Here is a 14,262-nt window from a genome sequence, read left to right on the forward strand (position 1 = left end):
CTAAATCAGTCATCAGTCATCAGTCATCTACTAGGAAAGCTTTTGCAAGTGCAATTTACAGTTTACAGTGCACTTGGGTAATAAATAAAAAAATACAATAAAATAAATTAATCAGATTTGTAGTCATGTATTCCCGGGCGGAAATACTGCATCAGCCGAGCAACTGCCATTCAATGGAAAAACTAGTGTACAGCGCTTTCCAGTTAGGCCATCTTGAGGATGCTAAATCTTAAATTATGTTTCTGTAACAGACGTACGAAATAGAATTGGGAATTATTTTGTTTTCACACAGTGTTAGTTTTGTTTGTGCATGAAACACAGCAGTCCTCCACCCGTATGCTAGTTGATGTTGTGTGTTTGTTGGTGATGTGCCTTTAATTATGTGCTTGCCTCTTCCTCCTCCCACCTTCCCTGGCTGAGTCATATCTTCATACACTTATACAGAAACACTCATGTATACCTCCCACAACCATTCAGATGTGGTATCAAATGGCAAAAACTCACAAGCTCCCGAATACATAATAAAAATGTCAGACTGACTGCATCAAATGAACTGTTAGGGCAGTATCTCAGAGAGCAGCATGTTCTGACCTTGACTGCATTGAGTTCTTTCATATGAGACATGAAATAATTAGAACTGTGGATTTCAGGTTATATTTATATTACATTGTTTTAAGGCATGAAACCTGTACTGTGTGAAAGATGTGGCATTCATTTTTGAGGCTATCTTTTATTTAATGATCTAATTTATGCAAAATTACAACTGTAATACAATGCATACAATGAATATACATCGTCTGTGCTTTTAATGATGGGATTACAATTCATTTTAATATTTTTGGGAGATAATGTCAGAAATGTCAAGGTGATACAGTTACGTCATCATTATGTGAAAAAAATGCAATATATTTAATAATATTTTAACAAAACCACTTAAAAGCTTTTGTCCACCAAATAAAAAATATAAGATGATTTTATATTTTTATGAAAGTGAGGTTAGTTCATTATAAAAAAAAAAAAAATATATATATATATTTGGTCGTTTACTCACCCTCAAGTTGTTCCAACCTTGCATGAGTTCCGTCCTGTTATTATTATCTGTTATATTCTGAAGTAACCAAGCAGCTGATGGTCTCCATTAACTTACATAGTATGAAAAATAAATAAATAAATAAATATGAAATATTTGGAACAACTTGAGGGTGAGTAAACGATAACCAAATTTTCATTTTTGTGTGAACTATCCCTTTAATATATAGGCAACTGAATATAGCCTAAAACTGCAAGTGTGCATTTTTCTACTGTGCTGCATCTTTCTGGCAGGGCTAGTTTGCTTTAAATAAATTAGAGGAAGCATCATTGTGTATAGCTACAAGGTTCTCTCATCTCTGATACAGAGACAAATGCTAATGGCATTTAGGGCTGAGTAAGCAAAAAAATTAAAATAAAGACCAAGATCTTTGTGAACCTTAAATTGCTACTGCCAACAATAGAGTCCTTAATGACACAACAATAAGTTTCTTCAAGCACCGAGTTTGTTCAGAAGCATTGTGGTCCTGAACGTATCAGTTGTGGTTCTGTGTATTGATTTTATATATACCGTAACAGGACATTGTTTTTTTTTGTTTTCAATTGTTTTCATTGTTAACATTGTTTTCAATTTAGATTGTTACATGTTTGGATAGATGTAATATTTATATTGTTATAGATTTGTTTGTCATCATTTTATATTTTTTTATTGTTTTCCTGAGAATAGTTATGATTTTTTTTCAACAATGGATACATCCAGAGGTGGGTAGTAATGAGTTACATTTACTTCGTTACATTTACTTGAGTAATTTTTGGGGGTAACTAATACTTTTTGGAGTATATTTAAAATGGGTACTTTTACTTTTACTTGAGTAAATTTTTTGGGAAAAATCTGTACTTTTACTCCGTTACTGTGGGCGACGCTCCTCTCGTTACTTTATCTTAATGCAATAAATGTTATAAATGCTTCAGTTTATTCCAAACGCGCTGTCTACTTTTCTCTGGGCAATGAACGATGCCCATTCGCAAATTATTCATTCTTTTGAGTCAATTCTGTTCAAAGGCTTGGTCAAACCAGTTGGCAAATGAGTGAATTGGTTCATGAATCAGTTTGAATGATTCGTTCAGTTCCCTGCCGCACACGCTGAGCGTCTGAAGTGGTTCACTCAGAGTTGTAACGTTTAAGATCGTCAGCAGCGTTGAAAACGTGGCTATGGAACTGCACTAAATTGAAAGCAAATCTGCAAAGGCTATTATTTGCTTGCGATGGAGATCCTTACTAGATGAACACTGTTTAACAGGTAATAACTTGGGCTACATTCGATTACAGTACACGATACCACTGTGACATTAGTTTGTTGTACGTGTGTGGCTTATAACAGAGGGGAGTCAAGTTGAATGCAGCTTCCAAAAGACAAAAAATAGCCGATTAAGATTTTATTAATTTTAATACAATCACACCGGTGCGAGTACGTTCAGCAAGTCATATCATCAGCTGCTAAATTCAAGATCTGTGATCCCTTGCTGGCGCTGAGCCAGAGATAGATGCGTTTTTTCAGCACTGTGCATTATAACCAATCACACACGATTCTGTTGAGCTTTTGAATGCAATGGCCAATCAGAGGTTTTCAGGTGAGTCATCGCTGAAATGCCGGTGCTTCCTTCACTCACTCGCTGACTGGAGACCTCTTTCTGGCGAATTCTCTCGTCAGAAACAACAAAGTGCAGATGTGTGTACGAATCTATAATTAATATATTGATTTCACAGTGTTAACAGTTTCAGTGATTTTAATGGGAGATTCTGAGAGTGATTGAACTCTAGACTGTCAGTGAAAATTATCTTTAATAATGTAAATGTTATTTGCTCTCTTTCTGAACAATGAAAGATAAGTAGCCATTTTTATATCACATTAACTTTCAATGTTAAATTCACATTTAATATGAATTCAGTCGTATTAAAAATGTTATGGCATGACACCTATATCTGTTACTTAAGTAAACAGACAGGGTTTTATAATAAATTACATAAATTGGAGTAAAGGCTGATGAAATATATACATTTATACACGCACACTAAATAGAAATAGGCTCAGTATATATGACCCAAAGTAACTAGTAACTAACTACTTGAGTAGATTTCTTTATCTGATACTCTTTTACTCTTCCTCAAGTAACTATTCAGACTAGTACTTTTACTTGAGTAAATATTTCTAGAAGTACTTTTACTTTTACTTGAGTACAGTTTTTGGGTACTCTACCCACCTCTGGATACATCCCACTTATATACCAAGAAAGAACAAATATTACCAATGTTATTTATTTAGCAATGCACTTTCTTTTCATTTTTTTTTTTTTTTTTTTTTTTACATTCTAATAATCCAGAACTTGGATTTTCAGTATTGCAACATTAGCCTTTTCCATTCACACAGGAATGTTTTTGTATGGCAGCTTACCAGATTCTTACACATTCTTGCAAAATATTCTTAAGACAGAAGTTCAGTTTTCGAAAATCAAGTAAGCCTATGTTCTATCAACCTGTGTATATACAGTGTTTTTATTTGGTACTTAGTATTTGGATACTTGTGTTAGTCCTGTGCCAAAAATTTTGCTGAAGAGCATGTCATTTATCTCGATCTTCTTGATCCAGAAAGGCACACCCCTGTCTAAATAAGGTCTAACAGCTGAAAATGCTTATCTGAACAAAAACCAAGCCATGAGGCGCTCATAAGATACGTTATATGGTGAAAACTTGGTTGCTGGCATTAGAATACTCCGCAGTATAACATGCTGTTTTTAATAACGTTATTTGTGATTACTTGGAATATTTGAACTAATACAAATAAATTTATTTCAGTAATTCAACTCAAATTGTGAAACTCGTGTATTAAATAAATTCAATGCACACAGCCTGGAGTACTTAAAGTCTTTGGTTCTTTTAATTGTGATGATTTTGGCTCACATTTAACAAAAACTCAACTAATTAGAATACTTCATAAGACCAATAAAAAAAATAATTTTTTAGTGAATTGTTGGTCTTCTGGAAAGTATGTTCATTTACTGTACATGTACTCAATACTTGGTAGGGCCTCCTTTTGCTTTAATTACTGCCTCAATTCAGCGTGGCATGGAGGTGATCAGTTTGTGGCACTGCTGAGGTGGTCTGGAGGCCAAGGTTCCCTTTCGAGAGTACTCTCGTACTGCGTAAGCTAGCTTACGCTATGGGAAAAGGTCCCCTTTTCTCGAGAATATGAAGCCAAAAATTATCCTTAATTTTTAAATAATGTAAAACGCAGTGCTGCAGCACAGCAGACCCAAGCGAAGCGGCTCGCGCGCTTATTGGCTGTGCTGCGGCAACTGCAGCAACCTATGGTGAGGCGGCGGAGAGTAACGAACCAATGGGGGCGCTTCGCGCCCATTGGACGTCAGAGCGCGCCAAAATAGGCGTGGCTGGAACTATATAAGCCACCGCTTCACCATAGGGATCAGATTTCATCTCCTTCAGCGATCTCACCTGCACTTCGCTGTCTTCTCCGGAGAAGCCTCTACACGCCGTCGAAAAGCCTCTCAGCGGGATAGCACTGCAACGCAGATCCGAGGACGCCGGCTCGTGCTTCATCTCGACGCCGCCTTCAGCACTCGCTTCCTGCTGCGCCATCCGGCGTGACTATATCCTTTTCAAAGCTAGTGTGTTTGCCACTGCATCACACTTTTTTCCTCCAGAATTCGAGGCGTTGTTTCAAATGCCTCGGGCCTGCGCTTCCTGCCGAGGCCCTCTGCCCAGCGAGGACCGCCACATCATCTGTGTCTCCTGCCTGGGCCGCGAGCATGCTGAGAGCGCACTCTTCAAGGGCGGCTGCCCTGAGTGCGACGACATAGCTATATCGACCCTGCGGGCTCGATTAGCTCAAACCAGCCACGATGCTCCACCCGCTCCGCCTCTTCTCTCTCAAGTGCCGCGTAAGAAACGCCGCGATCAGAGAATGCCTGAGCATACTGCTACACGCGAGCTCACGCCGGAACACTCCCCGCGTGCCTCGCCCGCTCTCTCTCCTTCGCCTGTCCTCTTCGTGGACGAGCAGCGCCAGTCCCTGCTCACCAGCGCCCCCTTCTCCTTCGGAGCGCCTGAGGTGGAGGAGGACAGACACGACAGCCTTTCTCTCGCCGCGTCCAGTAGTGAGGAATGGTCGGGCTCCATTGCGGACCCCCCCCCCTCTACAGCACCCAGCTGCACCGGACAATGCGCCGATATCGACGCGGAGCTTACTCGCGTGCTTACAAGGGCTGTCAGCGACCTTCAGCTCGACTGGTCTCCTCCAGACGAGCCCGCTAAAAGCAGGCTGGATGAATGGTTCCTGCAGGGGCGCCCTTCGGCCCCTCCGCAAAGAAACGCCCCCTTCTTCCCGGAAGTTCACAATGAACTCACGAAGTCGTGGAAAGCCCCATTCTCCGCACGCTTGAAGACTTCTGTCTCGTCAGCGCTCTCCTCTGTCGACGGCGCCCGAGACCACGGTTACGAGAGCCTCCCCCCTCTCGAGGAGGCTATTGCTGCACACCTCTGCCCGCCCTCAGCCGCTGGATGGCGGTCGAAGCCTGTGCATCCATCCAAGCCGTGCCGCACCACCTCAGCTCTCGCTGGCCGAGCTTACACCTCCGCTGGTCAAGCTGCTTCGGCTCTACACACCATGGCTGTGCTGCAGGTTTTTCAGGCCAGACTTCTCCGTAACCTGGACGAGTCTGCCCCAGATACCTATGACTTTAAAGATCTCCGCAGCGCTACTGATCTAGCCCTGCGTGCGACAAAGACCACAGCACAAGCGATCGGCCGAAGCATGGCAAGCCTCGCTGTTTTAGAGCGACACCTCTGGCTCACGCTCACGGAGATGAAAGACGCCGACAAATCCGCCTTTCTCGACTCTCCTATCTCGCCTTCCGGCCTCTTTGGCCAGTCGGTTAAGGGTTTCGCTGAACGCTTCACTGAGGCTCAGAAAACGTCACAGGCAATGAGACACTTCCTGCCGAAACGCTCTAGCTCTGCTGCGGGACGCCGTAGAAATGCGCCGCCCCCTCAGACCTCGAAGCCATCGCAGCCAGACTTACAGTCTCGCCCAGCGACCAAAACCCAGCACCGCTCTCGCTCTACGAGCCGCAAACCGCCAGAGAGACGGGGACCTCGGCCCAGGATTGTGCTGAACCCCGAGCCTCCGAAGCCCTCCTGACCTTCGGGCTGAAAAGACCGTGGTTAAGTCCCGCTGCGGCCGGACCACCACACAAGAAACCTCACATGCTTCCTCCAATCCCCTCACTAAAGGCGGTTGGAGATGTCTATACTGCAGTAAACGAGCCTGTTACAATGCACGCACGCCTGCACACAAACGCCGTTTTCACGGCGACCTCAATAAAGCACAAAAATAGCTTTTTCTATGTAGGCAGTGTGCCCACTACACAGTACGCACCCCTACATGTATACACACTCCCCCAAGTGTCACAAAGACTCTCTCGGGTCTCCTTTCATGCCCACCTTCCCGCTCGCGCCGGAGGTGCTCTAAATGTAGCGCGCGTGCCCACTTCTCAGTGCGCAACCCTACAGATAAGCGCTGTCACCACAGTGTCACAAGCACAGCATACTCGAGCTACTGGTCCCCTCATAACAGGCGGCCAGTGCCCGAAGCACATTCAACCCATAGCCGCACGAGCCGCTGCATGGCAGGCCATCCCCGGCATATCAAATTGGGTTTTGAATATAATAAAACGAGGTTACTCGCTCCAGTTCGCTCGCAGACCGCCGCGCTTTCGCGCCGTGGTCGAAACGAAAGTGAAAAGCGAAATGACACACGTCCTTCGCGCCGAACTGATAAACCTTCTTGCAAAAGGGGCGATAGAAACTGTCCCCCCTGCGCAGCGCGAGTCAGGCTTTTACAGCCGCTACTTCCTCGTACCAAAAAAGGATGGCGGTCTCAGACCCATCCTAGATCTCAGACGTTTGAACAAAGCGCTTATGACGCGATCGTTCAAAATGTTAACTACCAAACAAATACTCGCGCAAATTCGCCCGAGGGATTGGTTTTTCTCAGTGGATCTGAAAGACGCTTACTTTCACATTCAAATAGCACCCCATCACAGGCCATTCTTGAGATTCGCCTTCGAGGGGCAGACTTATCAGTACATGGTTCTTCCATTCGGCCTCTCCGTAGCGCCCCGTACGTTTACACGGTGCATGGATGCCGCTCTCGCACCCCTGAGAATGCGGGGAGTGCGAGTATTGAACTACCTCAATGACTGGCTAGTTTTAGCCCATTCCGAGGAACTACTGACGACACACAGATCCTGGATCCTCAGCCATTTAGAATGCCTGGGTCTCACGATCAACACTGTCAAGAGCGCTCTGTCTCCCAGCCAGAGGATTTCCTTTTTGGGGATAGACATAGACTCTGTGACATGCACAGCGCGTCTGACGTCACAGCGCGCTCTCACTATTCAGCATTTAGCCGTGTCGTTCAAAGCCGGGTCTCTTTACCCGCTCAAACGATTTCAGGAAATGCTAGGTCTGATGGCATCAGCCTCTGCGGTTCTCAAACTGGGCCTGCTGCGCATGCGCCCACTACAGCACTGGCTGAGAGACCGTGTTCCAGCGCGCGCCTGGATTTCCGGCCGCGCGCGCATCAGGGTGACCCACGGCTGCATCACAGCTCTGGCCCCTTGGAAAATAGCCAACTGGTATCAGTTAGGCGTAAGCACGGGCGCTGTCTCGAAATGGAAAGTAGTCTCGACAGATGCATCCAACCTCGGTTGGGGCGCCCTGTACGAGGGCAGGTCTGCCTCCGGCCTCTGGTCGAGCCCGGAGCGACTGTTACACATAAACTGTCTGGAGATGATAGCGGTCGAACTATCCCTGAAAGCTTTCCTCCCATTTTTAAAGGGCCACCACGTTCTGGTCAGATCAGACAGCATGTCAGTGGTGGCCTACATAAATCGCCAGGGTGGTGTCAGGTCAGAAACCTTGCACACCCTGACCGAGCGTCTTCTGACATGGGCACATTACAATCTGCGCTCGCTAAAGGCAGCGCATGTACCTGGCATCCTGAACCGGGGCCCGGACATGCTTTCCAGGGCGAATGTTCCCCCTGGGGAGTGGTCTCTTCACCCACAGACGGTTCAGTTGATGTGGAGCATCTTCGGCAGGGCAGAGGTCGACCTCTTCGCCTCAGAAGACAACGCTCATTGCCCAATATATTTTTCAAAGAGCAGGGACGCGCTGGCCCTCGATTGGCCCAGACGCCCGCTTTATGCCTTCCCACCGGTCGCGATGCTACCGCAGGTCATCGATCGGGTCAGGAAGAGCAGATGTGCTATGCTGCTAGTAGCCCCACTCTGGACGACCCAACCTTGGTTCTCCGAGCTGATGCAGCTGTCCAGTACAGCCCCATGGCCAATACCGCTGCAGAAAGATCTCCTCACGCAGCTGAAGGGCGCGCTCTGGCATCCCCACCCCGAACTTTGGGCCCTTCATGTATGGCCCCTCAACGGGTACCCGGGAACCTCCCTGAGGGAGTGTTAAAGACCATTACGGAAGCCAGAGCGCCCTCAACCAGGCGCCTATACGCGCAGAAATGGTCAGTGTTCTCCACCTGGTGCGGGACACGGAACCTAGACCCTCACTTATGTGACGTGACGGAGATACTCTCCTTCCTACAGGAGCGTTTAGATGCGGGCAGATCCCCATCTACGCTCAAAGTGTATGTGGCAGCCATTGCAGCTTCTCATGCTCCGGTGGCCGGCCTATCACTGGGAAAAGACGAACTGGTCATTCGTTTCCTTAAGGGAGCTCCTCGGATGAACCCTCCCCGACCCCCTTCAATCCCTTCCTGGGACCTGTCTACGGTCCTAGAGGCCTTAAAGGGCCCCCCTTTTGAACCGCTTCAGTCTGTCGATATGAAGCTTCTTTCGTTCAAAACCGCTTTTCTACTGGCTCTGGCCTCAGTCAAGCGAGTGGGGGATTTACATGCGCTATCTGTAAGCGCTGACTGTCTCGAGTTTGGGCCTAATGACTCCAGAGTCATTCTCAGACCAAGACACGGCTATGTCCCCAAGGTGCTCTCAACACCGTTCAGAGCGCAGGTCATCTCGCTGTCAGCCCTTTCCTCGCAAAGCGACGAAAGCAACGCGAGCTTCATCTGCCCCGTCAGGGCTCTTAAAACCTATATTGCGCGCTCCGCCTTATTCAGGAGGTCGGACCAGCTCTTCATATGCTTTGGTGGGCGCACCCGAGGTCTCGCCACCACGAAGCAAAGCCTATCGCGATGGATAGTAGACACTATCTCGCTGGCTTACAAATCTAAGGGCCTTCACTGCCCGTTCTGCATCAGAGCCCATTCCACCCGAGGTATGGCCTCGTCATGGGCGTGGTCCTGCGGGATACCACTGGATGATATCTGTGCGGCGGCAGGCTGGGCCTCTCCGTCCACATTTATTAGATTCTATAATCTGCAAGTCCCTGCCCTGCAGGCCAGGGTACTTTCTATATAGACGTGCTAAGCCTTATCACGTCCCCCTTTTTTCGTTCCCTATATAAAGCTCACTAAGGTTGGCTGTTGGGACTGGGATTTCTCCTGCTATAAAGCCCCGAGCTCTCGCCTCGGGCTGTGACAGGTCGAAGTTCCCGAGCACGCACGGCGTTTTACATTGTGTTCCCATAGCGTAAGCTAGCTTACGCAGTACGAGAGTACTCTCGAAAGGGAACGTACTCGGTTACTAACGTAACCTCGGTTCCCTGAGATGAGGGAACGAGTACTGCGTAACCTGCCGTGCTATGTGCTCGGACCGGGTGATCGCTTCAGTCGATTTAAAACCTGATCCCTATGGTGAAGCGGTGGCTTATATAGTTCCAGCCACGCCTATTTTGGCGCGCTCTGACGTCCAATGGGCGCGAAGCGCCCCCATTGGTTCGTTACTCTCCGCCGCCTCACCATAGGTTGCTGCAGTTGCCGCAGCACAGCCAATAAGCGCGCGAGCTGCTTCGCTTGGGTCTGCTGTGCTGCAGCACTGCGTTTTACATTATTTAAAAATTAAGGATAATTTTTGGCTTCATATTCTCGAGAAAAGGGGACCTTTTCCCATAGCGTAAGCTAGCTTACGCAGTACTCGTTCCCTCATCTCAGGGAACCGAGGTTACGTTAGTAACCGAGTACGTTTCTTTGACAGTGGCCTTCAGCTCATCTGCATTGTTTGGTCTCTTTTTTTCTGAAGCATGAAGTGCTCCAAAATTTCTTGGTAAACAGGTGCAGTGACTTTGGTTTCCAAAAAACACAATGGACCAATACCAGCAGATGACATTGCACCCAAAATCATCACAGACTTTGGAAACTTAACACTGGACTTCAAGCAACTTGGGGTATGAGCTTCTCCACCCTTCCTCCAGACTCTAGGACCTTGGTTTCCAAGTGAAATACAAAACTTGCTCTCATCTGAAAAGAGGACTTTGGACCACTGGGCAACAGTCCAGTTCTTCTTCTCCTTAGCCCAGGTAAGACGCCTCTGACGTTGTCTGTGGTTCAGTAAACTCCTTGACACGTCTGTGTGTGGTGGCTCTTGATGCCTTGACCCCAGCCTCAGTCCATTCCTTGTGAAGTTCACTCAAATTCTTGAATCGATTTTGCTTGACAATCCTCATAAGACTGCGGTTCTCTCAGATGGTTGTGCATCTTTTTCTTCCATACTTTCTCGTTCCAATCAACTTTCAGTTAACATGCTTGGATACAGCACTCTGTGAACAGTCAGCTTCTTTGGCAATTAATGTTTGTAACTCCTTGTGAAGGGTGTCAATGATTGTCTTCTGGAAAACTGTCAGATCAGCAGGCTGTGTGATTGTGATTGTGTAGCCTAGTGAACTAAACTGAGAGACATTTTGAAGGCTCAGGAAACCTTTGCATGTGTTTTGAGTTGATTAGCTGATTGGCATGTCACCATATTCTAATTTGTTGAGATAGTGAATTGGTGGGTTTTTGTTCAATGTTAGCCAAAATCATCACAATTAAAAGAACCAAAGACTTAGACTACATCAGTCTGTGTGCACTGAATATATTTAATTTAAGTTTCACAAATTGATGCACCTGTAGTTCCTACATTATTTTTCTATACAATGACTCACTGAGTCTCTAATGTGGAATATTCATTTTAATTGATCTATTTTCATCTTAGCTTTAATAATCATTTTTAGATATACATTCTTTATCAAATCCTGATAACAACATTTTGTCTCCTAATGTTTTTTGATGATTTGATGAATTTCTTAATTTATTTTTTATTTTTTCTTGTCAGCAAACCTGAATTTCATTGCACATCTTCCTTTTTACTCTTTAGGCATTTGGTCTGTATGGGAGAGAAATGAAAAGAGAAAACTCACACAGTTTAAAGGACTGCTTGACTTCTTTTAACTGAGATTAAATGAAGAGTGACCCATCCACTGATGTCTGGTGTCTAATTATCCTGGAAAAGAAACAACACTGACGATACTGGTGACACAGATAACAACGACTGTGCCATAGTAATCTATCTCACTAAAAACGACCTGAATTAGGCAGATGCCAACATGGACTGGTTATGTGACATGCCATGAACAAAACTACGCAAGATAAAACAAGTTAGGGTGCATTGTTCCAGATCACCACTTAATCTCTGATGTAAAATCTGCATCCTGATGCCCCCCCGCCAAAAAAAAGAAGCGAACTATTGACATCCAATACACATTTTCTCTTATGCATTCACATACATTTTAACCGATAATTTTTATGTTGCAGAAAGAAAGAATATAGACATGTAATATATTATAAACAGTTATTGCAGTGCAGTGAAGTTTTGCTTAACAAAGGATGTAACCACATGCGTTCTGCAGTCCTGATCTCGTGTGCGTTCCTGTGTGAGTGTCTTGATCTGCTCATCAAAGTGTGTTGTTTTACACCACTATTGTGCTTGCAAAATAGATTTGTTAGTCAACCTGATTCATTTATCTGAAGACATAAACACCACCCGGGGGCTTTACCTCCTCACTCGACATGCAGGAACACATCTATTTTTATTGCCCGATTACAAAGTAAAAGCACAGCCAAATATGTCTTCATGTAGTGTTAATCTTGCTAAGCAAATTGTCTGAGCTATTTTCATCTGGCCTACTCTCTCACAGGTACTTAAAATACAGTTTCTCTCTCTTTAGTTTTTCTTGACAAAATACAGCAGCATTGCGGATGACAGGACATGCAGCATTTTGCATTAAAATTACAGGTTCTAAACAGAGGCTATTAATTAACCAGGAGGGTAGCTTGATTATTTGGGTCATTGGAGTTCCTGGCATTTTATTTGGTGGGGGGGGGGGGGGGGGGGGTGATGGGTTACGCCTCCCTTTCAAGTAGATCATATTCTTGCTTAACAGCTGCCAGTGCAGAGAGCTTGCTAGATGAGCCAAAGCAAAAAGCCCCACATGGTTCCAAATTGTGATGCATTTTTTAACACGCTCTGTCTGGTGTTTTTATAAGGAAGTGATGGAAAGCAAGCAACTGTGGGCCTGCATGTCCTCCGGGGCTCCTACTTAGTTTTTATTTCTTCCTGGTAGTGCAAGATGTCCTTTTAACTCATTGGAAAAATGGCAACCATATTATAACTGCTAAGAAAACAATTGCACTAGGAAGCCCAAGAGCAAGTCTGGAATGCATGTTGGCCAGAATGACTGCGAGGTAAAGGAAATCATGGCTCATCGCTAAAATAAGCCAGGACATGTTGCTTCAATGAAATGAGTTTAGGAGAACATTTTATCAAGCGTTTTGAACGTTTGAAGAAATTCAGACATTCAAAATAATATAATAATAGATCATAGGTGTCAAAATTAATTCCTGCCTGTGCCGCATCAGCATAACGTGTACCCCTCAAAAGGGCCAAATAAATATCCAAGACCAGCTTTGCTACTCATAAGTGCTTCTAGCTGGGTCCGAAGACATTCAAGTAATTATTGCATTTAAAGCTTAAGTAAAGTTTTATTATCAAGAATAATATTTTTAATAATTTTTTTAATTATTTCCATGAAAAAACTAAAAGTTCTGCTGTTTTCCATATTTAAAACCTTGAAGACCACTGGTTGTCAAGTTTAGTTGCAATTTTGCAACTAAATATATATATATATATATATATATATATATATATATATATATATATATATATAAAATGTTTTTTTTACTTTATGCTATGTAATAAAGTTATATGTGCTTGAAACTGCATGAAGGTGTGTAAATAAAGACAGAATTATTATTTTGGGGTAAACTATTCCTTAGACATCTGGAAAAATGGTCTTCAGAAGATTGATGGTCTGTTGTAGAAAGAAAGATATTCTTCCTCTAATGAAGACCAGTTTACAATTACTGACTATCTGCCTGTCCAAACCTAATATAATCACAATAATTTTTATACTGGCTGTGTGTTTTTTAATCATGACCCATGACTGCAGATAGAGACAGAGGGAAGGGTGTTGGTGGATCAATAATGACCAGATCTCACACAACAACCTGGAGGCTCTGTGTTCCCTGTTGCTGCTTTACAGAGTCAAAGAACAGTGTGATTTCTTCTAGTTGGCCCCTGGAGATGGTTTGTATGCTTTTTCTCTCCACTGGCATAATTAAACATCCACATGTCCACACCGCACCCCATAATGAACTTGTTTGGATGGGGGAGTGAATCTGCCTCGTCTCTCTACACTCTAACACCTTCCCATCGCTTCTCATCAATTTCATGCAGAATATGCTCATATTCAAATGACCTCCAATGCTACACTGCAGTATACAATAAGAACACAGAGAATATTTTAATATAATACTGCAATGTTCTAGACTTGACCCTTCATTTCCTGTGTAATGGGTAAATTTGCAATGCTTCATTCATACCGGTGAGAAACGAAGGGTCAAGGTGAGAACATTGCATTTTGGAATACATTATTCCATACATTATGCTCTGTTGTAAACTGGTTTTCTTGATAAATACTGATTAAGATCACTTGCATATGCTTACAGCACACTGTATACATAGCATATACTACAGACATAGTAGGTATAGCAGGTCTTTCTGAACATTGCTTTTGAGCAAACACCTGTAGCTACAGCCACTTTTCTGCAGTTTTTCCGTATTCAGGACCAATTTGTTGTTGATTTATTTCAAGCAATAGTGTATTAAGCTCATATTAAGCTTTAGTCTCACCGT

This window comes from Carassius carassius, chromosome 47 (assembly GCF_963082965.1).
Source record: "Carassius carassius chromosome 47, fCarCar2.1, whole genome shotgun sequence".
NCBI classification, from domain to species: Eukaryota; Metazoa; Chordata; class Actinopteri; order Cypriniformes; family Cyprinidae; genus Carassius; species Carassius carassius.